Here is a 22,394-nt window from a genome sequence, read left to right as displayed (position 1 = left end):
AGTCAACCGCATCCACAGTATCTGTTCACCTAACATGCTTAAATCTGAACTAAAACGGCTCAAAACGATCATATCTTGGAACAATTTTCCCTCGCGCATTGCAAACGCGCTAATTCGATGGTTCTCTTACGATGCCCTGAATAAGATCCGTACAGCAGCGAACAAAGACAAGGAAGACTCCATAACCATCTGGCTTTCTGTCCCGTACATCGGAGACAAAACGTCCCAACTCTTAAGATCCTTCAAAAGAAAGCTTCGCAGATGTCTTACAAACTCTAACATCGAGATAAAAGTACGCGAGAAAACAACGAAACTATGTTTCTATACGAACAATAAAGATCGAGTTCCACTTCTGAATAAATCACATGTTGTTTACAAATTTAAATGCCCTGGCTGCCAATCAGCGTACATCGGCAAAACGGACAGAACTCTTTTCGTCCGAACACATGAACACGCAATCTCTGACAAAGAGAGCGCAATTTACAAACACCTGCGAACGTGTGACCATTTACTTTTTATTCGTAATTTGTGTAATTTACCGGATAATTTAAACACTGAGATTGCTCCACCTTCTATCAGTAATGACAAAGAATATTTCACCCATGTTGTCCGTGACAATACAACGGTATTAGACTGTGACCACAACTGGAATCTTCTTCTATACAAAGAGGCTTATTATATCAAACGCCTAGCACCTTCCCTGAACAATGGACTAAAATCCAGCAGAGAACTCTATCTATTCTCCTGAGTAAACTTATTGTTTCCGTCTCCTCACTCACAGTATTTAAGATCTAGCTTGTATGTTAATTTTATTAGTCTGATGATGGTATAGCTTATACCGAAATATTACAATCTATTTATCAAGATCTTAATTTGTGGTCTTCATTGTTGGACACAATGAACTTATTCGGGTTATCCTTCGTCCTTTATGTCAGGTGAAGTTTCTCAGGCCACTTGGAATTAAGGCTGTTATTTACGAAGACGAAACCAAAACGACAGATGGAGAGATATTGGATAGAAAGGGAGAGTCTGCTGTGCTTAATGGTTCTCCAAAGAAATTTACCAAAACACTACTGTTGCTGTTGTTTGTGATGAGGTATATACAACTGTTTATTTGCAAGTAGATGGTTTTGCGTACTAGGAAAAGCCTGTATATTCTATTTTCATAGTCTGTACTAAATAGTAATCATAGTAGATCCCCTTATTAAAAATCAGTGAAGTTATGTCTAAAAGCTGATAGACACATCATAACAAAATGTTTTTCCCCTTTGTTTAGACCAAACAAATGAAGCCTTGAGGCTTCTTCGTGATGAGAACTCTTCGACAAGGCTTTTGTAATTTCTGTAATTTGTACTAAACTTTAAGCTGGTTGCAAATGTTTGGCTTCTTCACTATAATAAGCTGTAATAAGTGCCCAATAAGTGTTAACTAAAAGAGCTGCAAACATTTTATTAATCGGGCGTGGCCGATTTATAATTTACCCTTTGGGCGTCCTAGACGATAGTCTCCTGCCGGTCAAAAACGACGGAGATAGCCTGGGCCAATCGGTTTCATTTCAGTTTTGACAGTAAATCGTTGTAGGCACACTGGGTCGACTTTTGGGCTAATCTGCAATCTGGTTCTCTTCTTTGCTTCGGCGGGAGGACAGAGAAAAAAGCTTAAGGGGTAAAGTACTAATAATCACCATTGTGAAACTGTAGTTGCTTTGACAAGTTGAAGCTATTCTTGTAAATAAAAGGGGCAACGTCATTCATGTCACGCAATGTTCTTGTGGGAAACTTTAAAAATAGACGCTTTGCTGGTTTCTACAAATAGGCAATAGCAGTGTGATCTGGCGGTACATTTTTTTAGGCGGACTCCACTTTAAAACTATTTTTTTAGTGTGTCGATTTTCATTTCCTCACAGTTGGGCGTCAAAATCGCCTGTCACAAAGAGAAGAATGTTTGCACAACATGTTTTGAATATATTTTAGATTTGCCTGGTGACGTTAGTAAGGCACTTCTCAAGACGTCAGCAAAACATTGGCAATGTACAGTATTGGTGTGAACTTGAATGGAATTTTTTTACGAGATCGGTAAAGCTATCGAATGAAAAGATGACTTCAAAATGAAAACTTCGAATAATTATAATTAAATACCAATTGAATTTTATTTTAATTAAATTTTATCACGGCCTGAATGCATGTCATGGCTTTGAAAGTCTTCGATTTCAAAAGGTTGCTTGGTCTCATTTTCGATAAAAAAATTCATCTCAAACATTTTGCCTGTCGTGTGACGCACGTTAATCTGTTTTTGAATAGTTTGAAATTGTGTTTTTAAGATTTTATTCTTGACTATTAATATTATGTAACTCTTGCGAAGAAAGATTTAACTGATGAGGAACTAGTACTGTTATTTTCCGGATATTCCGATCTTTTATTCGACAAATGAATTATTTTTTGGCTCGTCATTCAAGCGTTTTGAGTTTAGTTTTGGAATCGGGGAAATTTATTTCCCGTTTAGGGATGACCCGACATGGCAGAATATGAGTGGAACTTGAATAGGGCTGGTGGCCTGCCGAAACAACCGGCTACTTGCCAAACTTTGGCCGTCTACTTTTGTCTCTCTTTACCCTAAGCGTTGACAAAAAATAAATGAAATAATGGAAAGATGCCGCAAAAATACTGCACGACATCCGTGTCTAATGTCTGAGTCGAATTGTAAACGCATTGCAAGAGTTTTTAATATGTTCACCTTTAAAATACGCAATGCGGTGAAATCTACATCTTTTGATGAGAAATTCCGGAAGCGACATCTGTGTTCAAAACAGGAATTTTTGCACAACTTAAAGTTCCGAAAAAAGACCACATGTTTTGTAAAAATCACAGACAAATATGATCAGGAAAATAAAACAGGCCAATGGGTTTTATTCACGAAATTACAACTTTCTTAAGAAAGAGTTTGTAAACAAGACAGTGGAATCAAATTACATTTCACACGAAATTTGCATACATTTGAACTTGCAAAAAAAGAAGTATCTCTGCCGAGACATAATAGCGAAACCTTGCATTAATAATCATTGTATTCTGATCTGATTGTTATTTTTTATGCATTAACTATTTGAAAGTGGTTCTCATTTTCATTCACTGCTTGAAGTATTTATAGACGTGAAAACATTCACTTAATAATCAAATTACATTCTGCACGAAATATTTTGAATCCTTTCGTCCCGAAACTTTGAGGAAATTGAAATCTTTGTTGGACAGTACTGCATAAAAGCAGGTCATAGAATTGAATAAGAAGATAAGAACCATATTGATAAAGGACATTTGAAAACTTTATTTTGGCTCATTTTGACGAAATTCAGAATTTTCAAAGACTGCCAGTAAACGGCTGTATCTTTTCTGTCTCAAAAGATTTTGCTGCGGTTTCGAACAAGCTAATTTTTCAACATATGGTGGCGGGTAGAAGTCGGTTCGTTCTGAATTTTTCAATACGATGTACAAGTTACAGGTCAATATACAGACCCTCTGTAAAGTAAAAAACGTTTTGGGAACAAACCGTTGTGAACTTATTTTCTATGTTGATCAGTAAAAATCCTTACCACGACATGGGGCTTGTTATCAAGTTCGTAAGTACGTTAATACTGCAAGGTGTATAACCTCAGAGAATTATTATCAAGTGTGTTTTGTTTTATTAGCGGTTTATACTCTAAGGTCTTGGTATAGGAGATCAAAATTAAGGCAAATTTCTGTTATTCTCTAATTTCTTGGCACAGATTAGTACGCGCATAAACGAAAAACCAAGAAAAAAGGATACTGAAACGGTCAGGAAATGTATGCAAACATTGAATTGAATGAAAAAGGCCGAAAATAGCATTTTCAAGCATCTAAATGCACCCAAAACGCTGGTGAGGATGGAGGTAATTGGAGTAGAAAGCTCGATGGGATAGGGTGGAGTAAAAGACTGCAGGAGAGGGGAGGGAGGGGAAGGATGGGAGTAGAAAGGGAGGGACAGGTGGGGGTGAAAGGCTACGGAGAGGGAAAGGGAGGAAGAATTAAAATCTATGCTTGGTTATATCACACAACTTTTGACTTCTGTTGTTTTCTCACAAGAACAAAACTTAAGGTGGGGTTCTACCTGAATTTGAATGAAATTTCAAGAGATTTAGGGACGGACCATTAGAAAAGTGATGGGGGGGGGGGGAAAGCAAAAAAAAAATTCATGCAAGGCGAAATGCCAAGAAAAAAAATTCGTGCAAAGGGGAAGGCAAAGAAAACAAGAACATTGAGAAGCTTGAGAAGCTTAAAATCGGGCGCTTTGCCTTGAAAGGCAGGGTTCAGTACAGCAGAAACCACGAAGCAGTTACTTAAGTAGCACTCAGTCCGACTGTGTTTGTGTAAGTCACAGGGCTTGCATGAGCTGTATTAGTGTGCATAATATAATATCTAGAACGTTGTCGAGATTGCATTATTACTTAATGACATGATGGTTTCAATTTATAAATGTATCTCACACAATACAAATAAACGATTGAAGTAGACGACTAGACAATGTAAAGTTTGACTTAGCAAAGTGCAGTGTATTGGTAATACTGTAAGGTGCGGTTTCAACTGACGGTCGTGTGCTTTTCGGTATTTTCCAGGCATTGCACTTTGATGGGACAGTACTACAACTGTTTACCGGGGAACTACTATTGTCAAGAAAATGATTACAACTTGTTGATGAATGATTGAACATTTGTTTCATACCATTACTGTAATAGCAATTGATGAAGGCTTTTAGTACTGAACCAAAGTATAAGGACTGGGAAATACTGAAACCCATTATCAGCCACCTTAAACGGAAATATCTTGTTGGTGTTTCAAGGAATACAAGGAAACTTCACTCATCCCATGTATCTATGTATTGCGGTATTTTGTAATTTTTTGAGTGATTTTTGGGGATGTTTGGCAGGTGATAGTTTTTTTAAAAGAATTAGTAAAATTTAGACAACTAAGAAATATTGAAAATTTAATGTGAATTTAACATTGGAATTTGAAGTTAGAAATTGGCAGACGGACACCAAACAGTCCCGTGACATCCTGGAGTGTTTTTGCATGGGGGTCAACTGTGTGATGATGTTTCCATTTTTTTCTTCAATCCCCACTGATAAAGAACTGTTGTTGGTGTTATGTTGGTGTTATCACATGTCAAGCCTTTAACAAGGTATGAAAGAACACAAGGATTTAAATTATTCTGGTGCTCAATTTTTGCGTAACTAAAATTAATGTTACTCAAATTCCTGATGGATTCTGTCTTAAACTGTTACGAGCTTAGTATTTCCAAATTATTGCATGTCAATGTAAGGCAAGACAAGACATGCCTTGGTTCTTATGTAATTCTCTTAAAAACACATAAGATATTGACTATAATTTTGTCTGTGCTATGGCAATTCACAGTGGGGTGGTCTTGATGTGTCTTTAACTTGTAGACTGGACTGGACTAGTAAAACGCGGACTTGTAAAACGCCTCTAGACACTTCGAATTCCTTGGCCACAATCATCTTACGGCTCTCTTCAATACATAATGTCTCAAAAAAAAACAGTAACCTCAGAAAGAAGTCAGAAGCAAATAAGGTCGAAAGACCGAATTTGAACATATAACGGCAAATGTTCTAATGTCACGAACGTAGGAGTCGTGTAGGCCCGTCACCTTTATTTACCACATACTGCCCCCAAATTAAAACAGTACCCTCAGAAAGAAGTCAGAAGCAAATAAGGTCGAAAGACCGAACTTAAACATTTAACGGCAAATATTCCAATGTCACGAACGTAGGAGTCGTGTAGGCCCGTCACCTTTATTTACGATTGACTGTTGATTTCTGGACGGGCCCCGTTCTACCTCGTGCGAGCAATACAAACGACTACACTCAACAGACGTCAAGTAGTGGAAAGAAAGAAACATATGCACACAACTCATAGCATCAATCCCGTTGTTTTAGTAGGGGTTTGCAGAACGAACATGTGCTATACTGCAAAAACATCTCCACGCTAAAACAGACCATAGAGTGCTCAAAAAAGCTAGAAATATGCCGTCGAAGAAACACACAAGAGCTTCAAACACAAATTGTTTCGCTCGCTAAACCGTTTAGTTTCCGTTTAGTGTCCGCGTTCTACAAGTCCGTGCTTAACAAGCCCTCGTTTTACAAGTCCGCGTTTTACAAGTCCGCGTTTTACTAGTCCTCGTTTTACAAGTCCGCGTTTTACTAGTCCGCGTTTTACTAGTCCTCCTTTTACAAGTCCGCGTTTTACTAGTTCGCGTTATACTAGTCCGCGTTTTACAAGTCCGAGTTTTACTAGTCCGCGTTTTACTAGTCCAGTCCAGTCCTCGAAATACAGTATGCCAAAACTCCCCGCCCTCTAAAGATAAGTCCTTGACGGTTCTTGTCGTTTTTCGGTGCCTATTCATCTTCGGCATCTTTCTCATCCACCTCTCGTTCTGTCCTGTGTCTGTCATCACACGAAAGAAAAGCTGATTCTCAAAAAATCTGCCACAAAAGGAAATTGACAAAAACAATATGAAAACCATATATCGAAAGTTTCTTATTCTAAAATTTTATCATACGTCTTAATTCAGAGCTACAAAGGAGTTCCTCCTTTTGAGTTATTGATACTGTTCTTACAGTACCTCTTTCCACTAGCGAAATTTTACAAAATTCCTTCGCGGCGAAAAGGTAGCGCGAATCCAGAACAGACTCCAATCGAGAGTGGGTTAATTCTAGATTACTATTAATTAACTATTACAACATTCATTTTTAAAATAGTTTCCCAAGCCGACTAAGCTAACTAAACGTCGAGTGTATCTTTCAGTAAACAAAACATGCCGTTATGACGCCGGAAATCCAGCTCACGCATACTATACCCCGTGACTCACGCAAACCTCCGACTTACGTGCTACTACAGTCATTCCTTTCTAAACATTTTTTTTTGACCACCACCGTACCTTTCTACCCAAAAAACTCATGAAACCGCCCGGTTTTAACCTGTTTTAACCTTTCAAAAATTAGAGCGTTCGAAACTAAATAAGATCCGTAATCACAAACAACATACAGCCGTTTACCAGCACTCTTTAAAACTCCTGAAACCCTTCAAAATCAGGCAAAATAAATCTTTGAAATAACCTTTATCAATGTTTCTTATTTTTTATTCAGTTCTATAAAATGCCTTTCATACACTACTGTCAAACAAAAATTTCAATTTCCTCAAAGTTTCAAGACAAAAGAATAAATATTTCGTGCACAATGTAATTTGATTAAGCCAATATTATCACGTCTAAAAATACTTCAAGCAATTCAGTGAAAACCCGTTTTTTTTTCGTATCAACGAAAACCACTTTCGAATAATCAATACATGAAAATAACAATAAGATCAAAAGGAAGAAAGGAACCTTCCTAATTATTTGAAGACTTTCAAAGCCGTGATATTATGCATCCAATCCGCGATAAAATTTAACTACAACAAAATCCAAGTTCTCATTTTGAATTCCATTTTTTTCAGTTGATACCTTTATCCAACTTGTGAAAAATTCCATTCAAGTTCCTATTAATACTGTACATTCCCAATGTTTTGCTCAGGTCTTCAGAAGCGTCTTACTAACCAAATCTAAAATAATTCCAAAACATGCTGTACAAACATTCTACTCTTTGTGACAAACGACTTGACGACCAATTGTTCGAAATGAAAATCGACACAGTTCTTCCTAAATAAAAAAAAAGTTTTACGGCGGAGTCAGGCTCAAAAAATATACCGCAAGATCACACCCCCATTCATAGTCAGAAACCAGCAAACCATCTAGTTTGCTAAAAAAAACACTGCGTGACATCAATGACGTTACCTTTTTTCATTTACAAAAATAACTTTAACTTGTCAAAGTAAGTGCAATTTCACAATGGTGAATATATCGGCCCAGTTCTCGGCCGGGTCCAGTTCTCGGCCACTTTGTGTTTAACGCGTTTTTTCACACTCCAGTTGAATCAAAAAGAAAAGGTATTTCCTTCAAACGATAGACTGATTCATGTGCTTTAAGCATCTTGAGTTTGATCGTTCAATTCGATATAGAAAGCTCACACGTCGAGTTTACGCGGAGGTAGTTGTTTGTTTACGGCTCCAAATTCATGGATGTAGTTAAATTCGTATTTTATCCAAAAGCCCCCACCATACGAGCTAATTTTTGGCATGTGAAACGTAGAATAATTCAGCTTTCTGCTTTAGTTAACTTTTCGTTGAACCGTTGTATTTTTTGGTCTTAATTTACTTCGAAATTTTTTCTTGCGACGTTTGCGTATTTGCCAGTTCTCGGCCACCCTGCTCGCTATCACAGCTTAGCGCTTGGTTTTTAATATAATTTCATCTGCTGCTGCCAGAATGAAAGAAATAAATGTTTTAAAAATAAAGTTCAATCTTATCTCTAAGTTTTGAGCTGACTCTTGTCTTGTCTATTATTTCTACAACACCTAAATATTTCAAGACCTTTTCACTGCAAAATAAACCATCTAAATGCACGGGTCACACAATGCGGTTTTGCCAGAACCTGCACATAGGCAACTAGGCGCGTTAAAATCCTTCTTTTCTAAAGTAAAACAAAGCATCATAAAAATAATTTGGGATCGATATAGTATAAATAGGTTTACAGAGTGATTTTATGACTGTGAAAATTAATTGAGCATTTTTTTACAGATAATTACGCACAAGCTTTTTAGTGGCTGAGAACTGGGCCAAGGTGGCCGAGAACTGGGCCCACAAATGGAGCTTTTATTTTTATTATTGCTCGGGCAAATTAATTTTTGACCGGTCGATAGCTTTACACCAAAAAGCTGAATAATGTAGCTAGCTCTGGGAGAAATTTCAAGTTCCTACGGTTCTTCTGAGGTAAGAAATACAAGTTTACGTCAAAAGTGGCCGAGAGCTGGGCCAAGGTGGCCGAGAACTGGGCCCACAAATGGAGCTTTTATTTTTATTATTGCTCGGGCAAATTAATTTTTGACCGGTCGATAGCTTTACACCAAAAAGCTGAATAATGTAGCTAGCTCTGGGAGAAATTTCAAGTTCCTGCGGTTCTTCTGAGGTAAGAAATACAAGTTTACGTCAAAAGTGGCCGAGAACTGGGCCAAGGTGGCCGAGAACTGGGCCCACAAATGGAGCTTTTATTTTTATTATTGCTCGGGCAAATTAATTTTTGACCGGTCGATAGCTTTACACCAAAAAGCTGAATAATGTAGCTAGCTCTGGGAGAAATTTCAAGTTCCTGCGGTTCTTCTGAGGTAAGAAATACAAGTTTACGTCAAAAGTGGCCGAGAACTGGGCCCCATACTGTACTTTGCACCGTAAGCTTTTTTCTCTGTCCTTCCGCCGAAGCAAAAAAACACAACCTGATTACACATTAACCCAAAAGTCGACCAAGTGTGCCTGCAACGATTTCCTGTCAAAACTAAAATGAAAACCATTGCGGTATGCGTCACCCGTAGCGGTTTTGTAGCAACCCCGAGCTATCCCCGTCTTTTTGGCCGCGCCAGGAGACTACGCTCTAGGACGACCAAAGGGTAAACCTTAAATCGGCCACGCCCGATTAAAAATTCATGCGGAAGGAAAGTTCCTATTAAGCACTAAAAACACCTGTAATTTTAAACTTGATGAGATCGACTTTTCGACGAAATATATCACAGGCAGCCCAAGCTCACGTTTGGAGCGGTCGGTAGGTATAAATTGGTGTTGCGTAACACTAGACCGTTGAGAATATTATAAGGCTTTGTATGGGATTTGGGTCGATTTTGCCGTATTTATGCTTAAAATACTGTAAATACACAAAATAAACTTACTTTTGCCATTTGCTGTGTCCTCTTGCCTGTTTTGCGTCTAGAAGTGGTGTTTTAGTCGATTTTTCTCTTCCCTGTTCCTTCCTTCCTAAGACGGAGTCAAGGCAGAACACTGGCATGATTTTTAGCCCGAAAATCGGTCCCAACGGCGTCTTTTCATTTCTCACGTAAAGGTCGTTAGCTTTCCTCCTCCCACGAATCCACAGCTTTGGAAAATCTCAATGCATACCCTTTGAAATAAACCGATTTCCACGACTAATCCATAGGTTTCGGAGGTCTGCAACTCCTATGTAATTCGAAGTGGACACGACCGTTTCAAACTTGGCTTAGCGGCCTGGCCTGGTGTCAAATCCACATACGTCCACGGGAGGGAAGGTAAAAATTACTTAGTCGCAACCCGAAACTTTTGCAAAGAAAACATCAAGATTCGCCAGGAAAAACCCTTCCTTCATTTCAATTTCATGAACCGAACCGATGTTTACGTTTTACCGCTTTGCGATTGGTTAATAAGTTCAATGGAGAAACGTCCTAACACAGTGGGGAGGGGCGAAAGTTTCGGATTGCGACTAAGTAATTTTTACCTTCCCTCCCGTGGACGAATGTGGATTTGACACCAGGCCAGGCCGCTAAGCCGAGTTTGAAACGGTCGTGTCCACTTCGAATTACACAGGAGTTGCAGACCTCCGAAACCTATGGATTAGTCGTGGAAATCGGTTTATTTCAAAGGGTATGCATTGAGATTTTCCAAAGCTGTGGATTCGTGGGAGGAGGAAAGCTAACGACCTTTACGTGAGAAATGAAAAGACGCCGTTGGGACCGATTTTCGGGCTAAAAATCGCCGCTCGATGGCGGATCGATCGCCATGCCAGTGTTCTGCCTTGACTCCGTCTTAGGAAGGAAGGAACAGGGAAGAGAAAAATCGACTAAAACACCACTTCTAGACGCAAAACAGGCAAGAGGACACAGCAAATGGCAAAAGTAAGTTTATTTTGTGTATTTACAGTATTTTAAGCATAAATACGGCAAAATCGACCCAAATCCCATACAAAGCCTTATAATATTCTCAACGGTCTAGTGTTACGCAACACCAATTTATACCTACCGACCGCTCCAAACGTGAGCTTGGGCTGCCTGTGAATATTTCAGGGAGAATGCTGAAAATAGCATTTCCGAGCCTAGAAATTTCAAAATTTTCTGGGGGAACATGCCCCCAGACCCCCCTACAGACAAGCGTTTCCGATCCACCGCTCAACTTCTTGTTTCATTAAAGCAATTTATATTAAGCCTGGCTCTCCGACAAGCAAAACATTTCTTCCCATACGCCGATAAAATTCACCAACATTTGTAAGACATTCGGTATAAATTGCTGTTAACAAATGCATACAGGGTGAAGAAAACAATCAGTATATCTTGGTATATCATGGTATAAAAACAGTACATGGCATTTGATTTAAGCCATTCTTAATATTTTCTTTTTTACAGATATAATGATCAAAAATGGCCTTTAAGGGACTGGTCAATAAGTGTGTGTGTGGGGGGGGGAGGGGTGTAGGCCATGTTGTTTTGGTCTTTAACATAGTAGGGGGTGAATCATTTTAGTGAAAATCCCCATTGGTCTTCATCAGTATAAATTGATAAATTCCTTGACGTGAGAAGTTTTAGATGTATTTCTATCGATTTTAGAAGGCCCAAATATAAAAATTTTCCGGGGGAGCATGCCCCGACCCCCTAGAAAGTGTGTGATCATAGCATCACTTTTGGTGGGCTCTCTCAAGCTGTCGCTTTTCTAATTGCTCCGACCCACCCCTCAGTACTTTAATATTAACCAGTCCCTATAGGATTTAATCAATGAATAACTACATTTTTGGGAAATATTTAAACTATTTAGCAAATAATGATCAACAAAGCAACATTTGTCAAAAGCATGGTATAAAGCAACAATACATGCCATCCGGTTTAAAAAAAATTTTGTCTGAAAAAACATTTGTCTAAAAAAAAATTCGAGCAAAGGGTTACACCCGCAAAAAAAATTCCTGCACAAGCAATGGGTGTAAAAAAAAATTCGTGCAAGCCGAAAATCCCCCACCCCCCCCCCCCCCCTCCTATCACTTTTCTAATGGTCCGCCCCTTAAAGAAGGGATTATAGAAAAAAATGGAAACACCATCAAACAGTTGACCCCCTTCGAAAGCGCACTCCAGGTTGTCAGGGGACTGTTTGGTGTCCGTCGGCCAATTTTTAACTTCAAATTCTTATATTTCTTATTTGTCTAAATGTTACTCATCCTTTGAGAAAATCTATCGCCCCCCCGACATCCCCCCAAATCGCCCAAAATTAACAAAATACTGCAAAACATAGATATATGAGATAAGTAAAGCTTTTTTGGATTTCTTGAAACGCAGCTGAAATGGTTTTCAGTATTTTCCAGCCCTTATACTTTGGGTCAGTACTACTATTCTTCATCAGTTGCTATTACAGTAATGGTATGAAACAAATACCTAATCATTGGTCAACTAGTTGTGACCATTTTCTTGACAATAGTAGTTACCTGATAAAGAGTATCGCGAAAAGGCTGCACTTTGCTTAGTGTAAAAAATTTATATTTTCTAGTCGTCTAGCTCAATCGTTTATTTTTACATGTATTGTGCGAAATATATTTATAAATTGAGAACATTATGTCAATTAGTAATAATGCAATCTTGAAAACATTCCAGATATTATGTTCTACCAGGGTTCTACACACTATTAGAATATAGCCGCTGTATACGCGCGATGGAATTCCAGCGGGCATTATTTTTTATAGAACATAGCTAAAAACGATAGAAGCCCGGTACCCCGGATGTGCGAATTGTTTGTCGAATTTCGCTGAACAACTTCGCCTCTATTCTCTTGTTTTGTTGTTTAAATGATGCTTTAAAGCAGCACGTTTTTATCAGAAACGTTTTACTTGCTTAAATGGAAGTAAGACAGTGCCAAAGGAAGCGACAGATGAAGAAAAATCGTTGAAATTTGTTGTTTTTCTTTGGAGTTGTGTACGCCACTATATTGCCGTGAACTGCCCGAAATTGATTGGAAATTATTTGGCAAAACAAGCCGGACTCTAGAAACCTTTTTTAGCCACAATCTGAAGACAGAACACTCCACCTTTCGACTTTTGTTCTTTTTAAATCGAAATTAGAGGCGAATTTGAAAAACTTGCTGCGAAACGAACGCATGAATTTTTTTCATTTGAATGAAATTGAAGTAGGCTTAACCAAACTTGAATGCGTAAATGTTTCAACTAGATTTGTCGGCTTTGTGAGAATCTTTTGGTAGTCGGAGAAAGGACTATAAATAGGAAATATGAATGAAATGGTATCTCGGTTTATTTATAAAGAAGCCGCCAAAGAAAAGAATAAACTTTCACTTTACCGATGTTGCGTGCGTTTGTAAATGCCGTGAGCGGCCGCGAGTCATGTTAGTTCTGTGCTCTTTTTAATGCTAAATTCTAAACCCACTAGAAGATGGTTTTCCTATGTCCTATAAGAAAACAATGCACTTTTGAGGTCTAGAAAAGCAGCTGAATGCCCTCGCCTACGGCTCGGGCATCCACTAGCAGCTTTTCTAGACCTCAAGCGAGCATTATTTTCTTATAGAACATGGAAAACCAACTTCTAGTAGGTAAATGCAGCTCATGCAGACTGTGACTAAAGTGACTGTTTTTTCCAGTGATTTTTACTGTACTGTGCCCCCCTTTCTTAATTATTAACCGCCCGATTTTAAGCTTCCCAAGCTTCTTGTTTATTAATACGTGCATATACATGTAGTACCAAAAATTAAAAGTCAGTGGAATGTATGCTGGACAGCTCTTTTAGTTAACAATTGCGCTCCGTGCTCAAACTTCCTTTCTCCCTCCCCTTCGAACGCCGGCCATGCATGCAGGCTACTTTTAATTTCACTAATTAAAATATGATTGTCACATACAACAGGTAGTTATTGCTTGTTCATAATTTTATGTTTCCTTCTAATATTCTACTTGTATAACTTAATTAATGATATTAGTATACCTACACTAAGTATACAGGAACTTTCTATCAACACTCTTCAAATAAGAGCGGTACTGCAATTCTCAAAAATCAGAAACTCCCTTCATGCAACAAAAGGAGCTAAAGGGCACTGCACAAGTTGCAGATCAGGGAGAGGGCTCCTGGGTGACCCCCCTCCCCCCCCCCCCTCACCCTTCACCCATATGGGCAAGAATTTTTAAGCAAACTACTGTGAACAATAATATAGGTTCCCAAATGGAAGATAAAATTTTCACCCCCCCCCCCCCCCCTTCCCCCACATACATATATGCCCATGTACATAATACACAAAACCTGTATTTTCAAATTTGTAAGCTTAGGTGTAAAGTTACAGTGCAGTGCAGTCGGTACACTCGGTACACTTGGTACGCTCGGTACAGTCCCGGTACACTCGGTACACTCGGTACAGTCGGTACAGTCGGAACGGCTATGGCGGCCGGCTAAGGCCGGTACCGCCATAGTACGGTCATAGCCGTGCTTACCGATGCTTACCGATGTTTGCCCATGCTATTATAAATCCCCATGATAAGCCATAAAGGTTATTTAGATCGGATGTAAATTAGAGGAACTGCTAACGAAGAAAGCAATCACCACAAAACAGATAAAGTCTTTATTTTAATGACTAATTTTCTATTGTTCTCGTGAATCAGCCAATTAGAGAGCCGCTTTGCACCGGTGCGGGACTGCTCACTAATAAAAAAACAAGTGAGACAGCCAATCAAAATTAAGGTTACATGGAAGCTAGGTAATACTAAAAATAGATCAAAAATAAAATTTCCGAAACAAAAATGTTTTTTGTGCAGATTTAAAAGTCGAAAGAGATGGCGCATTTTTGACAGAGTCCGGTAGGCTTTTCCATAGTATAGGTGCAGAGAAAGATAAGGCACGTTCACCGTATGTCACAGAGTTCACAGTAGCCTGACTGTAAAGAGTAGTTTAGAAGATGAACGTAAGATCCGTTGCGGGCGATATTGTTGTAGAAGGGGCGACAAGTAGGCTGGGCAGAGTCCATATTGGAAGGTAAATAAACGAAATGACCTCGATTTGGCTTCAGAAATGTACACTGATATTTGTGCTTGGACATGATATGTTCCGCGAAAATCACGGTTTTCATCGCGCTTTTCTCACGGAAAATTGTCCGCTTATCGGATCAGATTAAGTACGCGGACTAATATCAGTGCATATTTTTGCGCCAAATTGAGGCAAATGCTTGTTTAGTTCAGATCCACAGCTAAGTGGTCCAAGTGGCTGTTTTTTACTTTGGGGTGATTACTTTAAGTTATCAAGCGAAAGCGCTAACAACCTGAAATGGTCAAATAGATGACAGGCAATCTCAGCTTCTAAGTAACAAAAAGGGTAGTTTGAGTTCAAGACGAGAGTCATGCGCTTTTTTAAGAGAATGTCTCCTTTAGATCCACAAACTTAATTTGGCTCAGTAAATAGAATTCGCTCAAAATCCCTCCAGTAATTTCTTATTATAAGTAAGTAACAAATATGGAATTAGACTGGAGAAAAAATGTTTTCTTTATGAAATCTGGATGAAAACCTTTTACACCTTCTGGTGGCCTTGATGGCCATTGGCCGGATCGTGAAATTTGGTAAAGTCCAACCATTCGCTCTAATACAAATATTGCAGCGACATCGCTTAAATACCGATTCTTGTGAACAAAAAGCCTTGGCCTTTTAAACTGGAGGAACCGCATTGAACAACTTTGATTATCAAGAAAGAGACGAGGATCTAAAGTTTGGCTATTTTGGACGTTTAAGGCCAGCTCAAATTGTCCTTAACTTTATGTAGAAAAATATCAAAAGTGGCTCGTACTCACAAGTTAAACTGCATATCAGCGGCAAGCTCCATCCTTCTGCTCTGAGAATATGTAAAAATATTTGGCCGTTCTCTACTCCTTCGGTTGTTGACAAGGGGCGAAACAAGTGCTACTCGGCGGATTTCGCCATGTTGTCATCATAACAATTCGAACCAACTTCAGTACCAAAGAGAGGAGAATTTTGTTAGATCATTAGTACATTTATCTCGCAGCGAAGGAAGAAATCACCTTGCAATCCGCTTTTATCTGAACGGAAATTATCACGTCGAGATAGTCCATTTTACAGCAACTTTTACAGCAACATATCGATCTTCTACTGTCAGCCATCTTGGTTTTAACATCCGCTGACCAGTTTAGTCGGTCAGTATAAAACACCACGGACTGCGGACTGCGGACTGCGGACTGCGGACTGCGGACTACGGACTGGGTATAAACACAAATGCGGACTCAAACTGCGGACTGGGTATAGAATACGGACTACGGTATAAAATGCGGACTGAGCATATAAAATGCGTTTAAATGCAAACCACGGCTAGAAATAACGACTTTTTTATCGACGGTTGTTGAAGGCGGCACGAAGAAAAGCACAAAAACTGCTCGTCAAGATTCACAGCAAAATCAAAATTTATTTTTTCTTTCACGATAAATACAATTCCAGTGCCGTAGCAAGGGGAGGGGCCGGGAGGCACGTGCCCCCCCCCCCTGTTTTTCCCCCAAAAAGTAAAAACAGACCCGTATGAAATGTTGAAAATAAAATCTCCCCAAAGGTTTGAAACAATAACATTTGTACTTCTTTTCATTTTTGAGTCTAATGCTTGCGTGCGCTTTGCGCATGCGCATTAGACTCTTTGTTATATGAAAAAAGCTGTTAGCAATCCCAAGGGAATGGTTCGGGATCGATAATCGTTCGCTGTAATGTAGAAAACAATGATCAGCTGCAAGAACGGACTCCGTACGGACACGCACGATTAGTTTCAATTAAAAACAGCCAATCAGCGACACGTGTTCCCACGCATAATTAAAAGTTCTTTCTCAAGTCACGATTATTCAATACTTGAACAGGACGAAATAATTTTCCAGTTAAGACATTTGTAAGCTTTTTGTGAAAATAAATCTTCGTTTTCAGTTCAGTTAAGCACTTGTGTTTTCGTCTTGCTTAAAAAGCAAGACGTCTTTGAGAAAAAATATTTCGACGGCGACTCGCGTTTATTTACACAATGCGACCAAATATTTATTTTGTTTTAAAAGATAGAAAACTTTACCTCGGTTTTTGTATTTAAGTCATTCGAATTTTGACCAATTTTTTCTTTACAGTGCAAACAAAAACCTTCAAAAATAAAAGATGTACATGGATAAATGTAAATCAAGTTACGCGACTAAATCAAAATGCGTTTGTTTGGCCGCTTTGCAGTATTACACTGTCCCGGGGTTTGCCATACACTGAAATCGAATTTCATGCTTTTACGACTCTCAGAGATCTTAAGTTCTTCTTACAGCTAGAAAAATCATAAAATGGTTACATTGATATGGAAGTGATGATTCGCGAAATTTGTACATCATGATAAACAGTCTTCGCTCCTGTGTATGGTAGCTCGATAATAATTGCCTAGTTTCCAGCGTTCAAAAGGTCATCATTATATTGACGTGAGCATTTACACCCGTTTTTAGGAAAATCTGTCACTAAGTGCTTACAGTACAATGGAGTAACAGTCACTATTTCAAGTGCTTTTATTGCAAAATCTGTTTCAAGAGTCATCATCAAAATGGTGAAAAATCTGAAAGAAAACGATGTGAAGTTCTTCAACCCTTGTTGTAATGAACATGCTTTTTGTAAATCGTCACGCAATCTTGTCCAAATGTTTAATCGTTTCTGCTTTTACGGACAATACGGAAGAAGTAACATCAACTCCTGTTCATACTTTAAATTTTGTGAAGCATATAACATTTATGACTGTTTCGTTTTCATCCATAATCATCCACGATGCCCCTAGCTTGCTATAAGCATTTTAAATTAAACTCCCGAACACAAACCTCTAACCAATTTTAACCGGCTTACGAAAACCGCGCAATCTGTATCACTATGCCATACGGCATTAGACTCATGTCACCCTTGGTGACCTATTTTTAACGTACGTAGGGTGAGGCACCACAATATTAAACAGCCAAAAAATAAACTAAACGACCTAAACTTTGGGAAGTTTTCAAAAAATGACCTGCCGATGAAGTCTACGTTTGCCTCTAAGGCGACTCAGACAGTAAAATAACTACGAACTCACTATGATGACTCTGAAAGGTGAAACATTTGGTAGTTTCAAGATACAGAGACAGTCGGTTTTCTATTTTGTAATTGACGTTGCAAGTGTTATACTCTCTTCAATGTGCATTGGTTTGCTGAGACTGTGTAGGAAGAAAATAATTCGCGATTTGCGTAAATCACAAATAGCTCTTGGAGAACGCTGGAAATAGCATTTCCAAGCCTTTAGATTTCAAAATTTTCTGGGGGGCATGCCCCCACACCCCCCTAGCGGCTCGCGCCTCCGGCGCTCGTGTGCCCCCCAGTTATTTTACCCTTGCTACGGCACTCAAAAATGCTCTGCTCGGTATCTGTGAAAGAAGAGGCTTACCTTAATTAACGCTAACATCGTTCTTGAAATTTGACTGGTTCGCCTTCAAAACATTCGTCCGTTCCACTGGATATTTTCTGAGAAATATACTGTGAGATTTCGAGAATTTACTTGCGAGCTTTCCGCCGCCATATTGGATTTGCGACATATATAAGTGCTTGTTTTTCAAAAGAAGACACAATGCTCAATCTGCACTCTTTCAACTTGAATTTTTTCTCTGCGTCTAGAGAAATAACTACTTCGGATATCTATTTCGTCAATACGTGAGATAACTAAAAAAACAAAAATAAAAGAGAAGAAACCTTGAGGGAAATCACCAACGTGAAAAGCTACCTTTTGCTGTGGAAAACGTATAGTCAGGTCGCTTAGCGCAAAGTTTTGGAGAAATCGTTACATGGTTGATAAAAGCACCAAACTTTGCAGAATGATTCTTTAAAGACTATTAAATAATTTTATCCGTGGCTTCACCTGAATTTTTTCTTGCAATTTGGAAAATTTGCTAAACGTTTTTGACCACGAACAAACTCTCAAGCAGCGCTACCACGCCATTTTGAATTGATGCAATGACAGTTGGACAGAAGCAAATATTCCTCTACTCCGTAAGTAATTTGCAGTTCTATGCTTAAATGTTGTAAAAATATATGTAAATTGAAGACATTGTTGAAGGTTTCGCTAAAATTTCAATTTTTAGATGCAGTAATCTAAAATGTTTATTATGGTAATTATGCGCTTGTAGTTTGTGGCCGCCCAGGGAAGCGGAACATGCTTAAAGAAGCCTTGAAGAAACGAGATTACACAGAGGTCGCACAAGGTTTTGGTCAAGCTAAGGCAGCTTCAATAATAAGAAAATACATTTTCAGCAACGAGGCATATAAATTTATGGATCGTTTCCATAAAATAGTCAAGGAGCGTCGTTACCATCTAGCCTCAAAACCTTAATGTTCTTAATTTTCAAGGGTTACGGTTTGAAAAAGAAAGATAAGCACGAGTCCAAAGCATGCCTTACCGTTGATCAGCCTATTGTCTACAACACGAAGAAAAAAATCAAAGGAATCCAATACATAAACAAGGCACTCATAGGAGCGTGAACCGCCTCTGCCTGTCTACATTGACCTGAACATACATAGATTGACGAGATGCAAGCGGATCATCCAGCATTTACACCAGTTGGAAATTTCTATTTCCTATGTCAGGGTCACACAGCTTGAAGAGTGCGAGCGCTTTGACGAGGATGGAGTTGTAGCCCTTGCCTGCGAAAGGTCTGTTCACTGTTGGTGCCTTAGACAACCTTCAAAAAGCGGCTCTTTTCTTGTTACCGCATCAGTCTCCTCCAGTTTCCAACTGAGAACCAACCAGGTATAAGTACACAACCAGTTACAATTCCTCCATCTGTACCTAGAAAGCTCTCTGCCTTGTTCCACGCTTTGTCTGGTTATAACATCACATCCAGATTTAGGGGAAAGGGCAGACTTGACAGGCATTTAAAGAGGAAACAGAAACACTTCCCTATTTAGCCTCCCATGCGATTGAGTCCCTTGATGCCGACTGTGAGCACTTCCGAAAAACTGAACGGCTGGTTATTATCGTTTATGACAAAGAGAGTTCGTCCTTGTTCCTTAACAAAACTAAGCTTGAACTTTTCTGTCTTAAGAACGTTCATTGAGAAGATGCCACCGAAGGACAATGCTTTGCTTTAACTCACAAGACGGGCGTTCAACCTAGGACACTTGTACTGATACTGAGCAAAATATCCCTTCACCTTATAAACACCTTATCGAGTTTCACTCTCTTTATATTTTTCATGTTTTTATGTTAATTTTTGGATCAAGGGGGTGGCTAGCCACCCAATCTAATGCCACTAGATCCACCCATGTCTAGGATATTACAATTAATTAATTTTTTCAAGCCTTAAGCCGCCGCATTTTTTCTTTTGTCATTAAAAAAGGACTGCGTGGGATGCTAAATATTTGATAAAGGCCTGCACAAAATAGCGACGGACAGCCCCTGAAAAATCTAGTTGACCGCTTACGAAAGGGCACATTGCAGAACAACTTATATGAATTTATGCAAATGAGCTCAAAACGTTTAGTTTTAAATTTCAAGGAAAATAAAAAAAATCGGGTGGAGCCACGGATAAACTTGAAACAAGAATCGAAAAGAGGCTGCATGCAATACTCTCACAGTGCCTCTCTCCACCCAGGTGTATAAATGGGTACCGGCGAATTTACTGCTGGGGGGTAACCCTGCGATGGACTAGCATCCCATCCAGGGGGAGTAGCAATACTCCTAGTCGCTTAATGCTACGGAAACCGGGATAAGCTCCGGCTGTATTGGCCACTTGGCTCGGACACAGACTTAAAACGGCAGCTCGATTTTGCGATTCAAAACTCCGGTTCCAAACTCGAATGTTGAGAGGATTATCGTCTGGCTTCACGTGGCAGACACGTACGAATTTTGCCGAATTTTGCTTGTTTTCGCTACACTACGTAACACACGGTTTGTTTTAACGTTTCGCCATTCGCTTATCCAACACCCCTCGGACTCCTGTAATACCAAAAAAGAGGTACGAAATTTCAAGTACTGAAGAATTTAAAAAATTCTACTGGCAGAAGAGAAAAACATACGGGGAAAAACGTCTGACCCGGATTTCATTGTCATGCAAATTTGGGTTGTTTGTCAAATTCCCACGTGCCTGCCGCTTGAGGCTGGCCAGATATGCAGTTGAATAACGGTAACTAACTCGAACCTTCAAAGGAGATCGAAAAACGTTTGAGATATCAGGAGTTCGAGTTAGCAAGGGTACTAAATTATTAGGGAAAAAAACACCTGAAGGATCAGAGAAAGTTCGAGTTTAGCAGGAGGTTCGAGTTATCTGTAATGAAATCGACAACATTATATTAAGTTTTGAGTCGAGTCTCCACTGCAACTCCGATCCAAGAATCAAAGACTAAAGCGAATGAAACAAACACAAATTTTAAGTTCCTCACAATTGGAGGAATTTTAATGTGTTTTGACAGTACTTGGCTGTAATCTACGAGCAGGCTTTCTGTAGGAAAAAGGCTAACTTTATCGAGCTAGGTGAGAAGGTGAGACAACTTTGATGCTCAGTTTATACAGCCTTGCTTCTAATTATTTTTTAACATCAGGTCACGTTTGGTAGCATTTGGCATGCTTGGTCTGCATTTTATACCGTAGTCTGTGTTTTATACCCAGTCCGTAGTCCGTAGTCCGCAGTCCGCAGTCCGCAGTCCATGTTTTATACTGACCGACTAAACTGGTCAGCGGATGTTAAAACCAAGATGGCTGACAGTAGAAGATCGATATGTTGCTGTAAAAGTTGCTGTAAAATGGACTATCTCGACGTGATAATTTCCGTTCAGATAAAAGCGGATTGCAAGGTGATTTATTCCTTCGCTGCGGAGATAAATGTACTAGTGATCTAACAGAATTCTCCTCCTTTTGGTACTGAAGTTGGTTCGAATTGTTATGATGACAACATGGCGAAATCCGCCGAGTAGCACTTGTTTCGCCCCTTGTCAACAACCGAAGGAGTAGAGAACGGCCAAATATTTTTACATATTTTCAGAGCAGAAGGATGGAGCTTGCCGCTGATATGCAGTTTAACTTGTGAGTACGAGCCACTTTTGATATTTTACTACATAAAGTTAAGGAAAATTTGAACTGGCCTTTAACATCCAAAATAGCCAAACTTTAGATCCTCGTCTCTTCCTTGATAAGCAAAGTTGTTCAATGCGGTTCATTCAGTTTAAAAGGCCAAGGCTTGATGTTCACAAGTATCGGTATTTAAGAGGCTCCGACTGAGAATATGAAGAATCGTTGGACAGGCTGGGAAAATCGAAAATCTTGAAACTTTGCCTGAATAACACCTTTGGGGAACTATGTTCGAAAATATTATTCTCATCTTCTAGGAATTTATGGTTTTCGAGAAATTAAGAAAAAACGAAAATAACGGTTTTAGCTCATTAAATATGCAAAAAATATGCGTAAAAATGGCAAAGTTCTCGATATTCCTATAAGAGCAATTTTCAA

The 22,394-nt window shown here is 39.1% G+C and overlaps 1 protein-coding gene and 1 long non-coding RNA gene across 2 annotated transcripts in view; both read right to left on the bottom strand.

Annotated features, from left to right (window-relative positions):
- Positions 1-22,394, bottom strand: part of LOC144664222 (sperm receptor for egg jelly-like) — a 57,856-nt gene that overhangs the window by 17,533 nt on the left and 17,929 nt on the right. The gene's annotated exons all lie outside the window — the stretch shown is intronic.
- LOC144663613 (uncharacterized) lies at positions 4,775-16,381 on the bottom strand. The gene is made up of 3 exons (XR_013572638.1): positions 15,949-16,381; positions 15,721-15,876; positions 4,775-6,508 (listed from the first exon to the last, which is right to left on the bottom strand). It is a non-coding gene; the product is annotated as an uncharacterized LOC144663613 (long non-coding RNA).

The sequence above is a fragment of the Oculina patagonica genome, chromosome 8, assembly GCF_052425735.1.
Source record: "Oculina patagonica isolate OP01 chromosome 8, crgOcupat, whole genome shotgun sequence".
NCBI lineage: Eukaryota > Metazoa > Cnidaria > Anthozoa > Scleractinia > Oculinidae > Oculina > Oculina patagonica.
The sequence above is the reverse complement of the archived record's forward strand: the minus strand, read 5'-3'. Positions and strand labels throughout refer to the sequence as shown.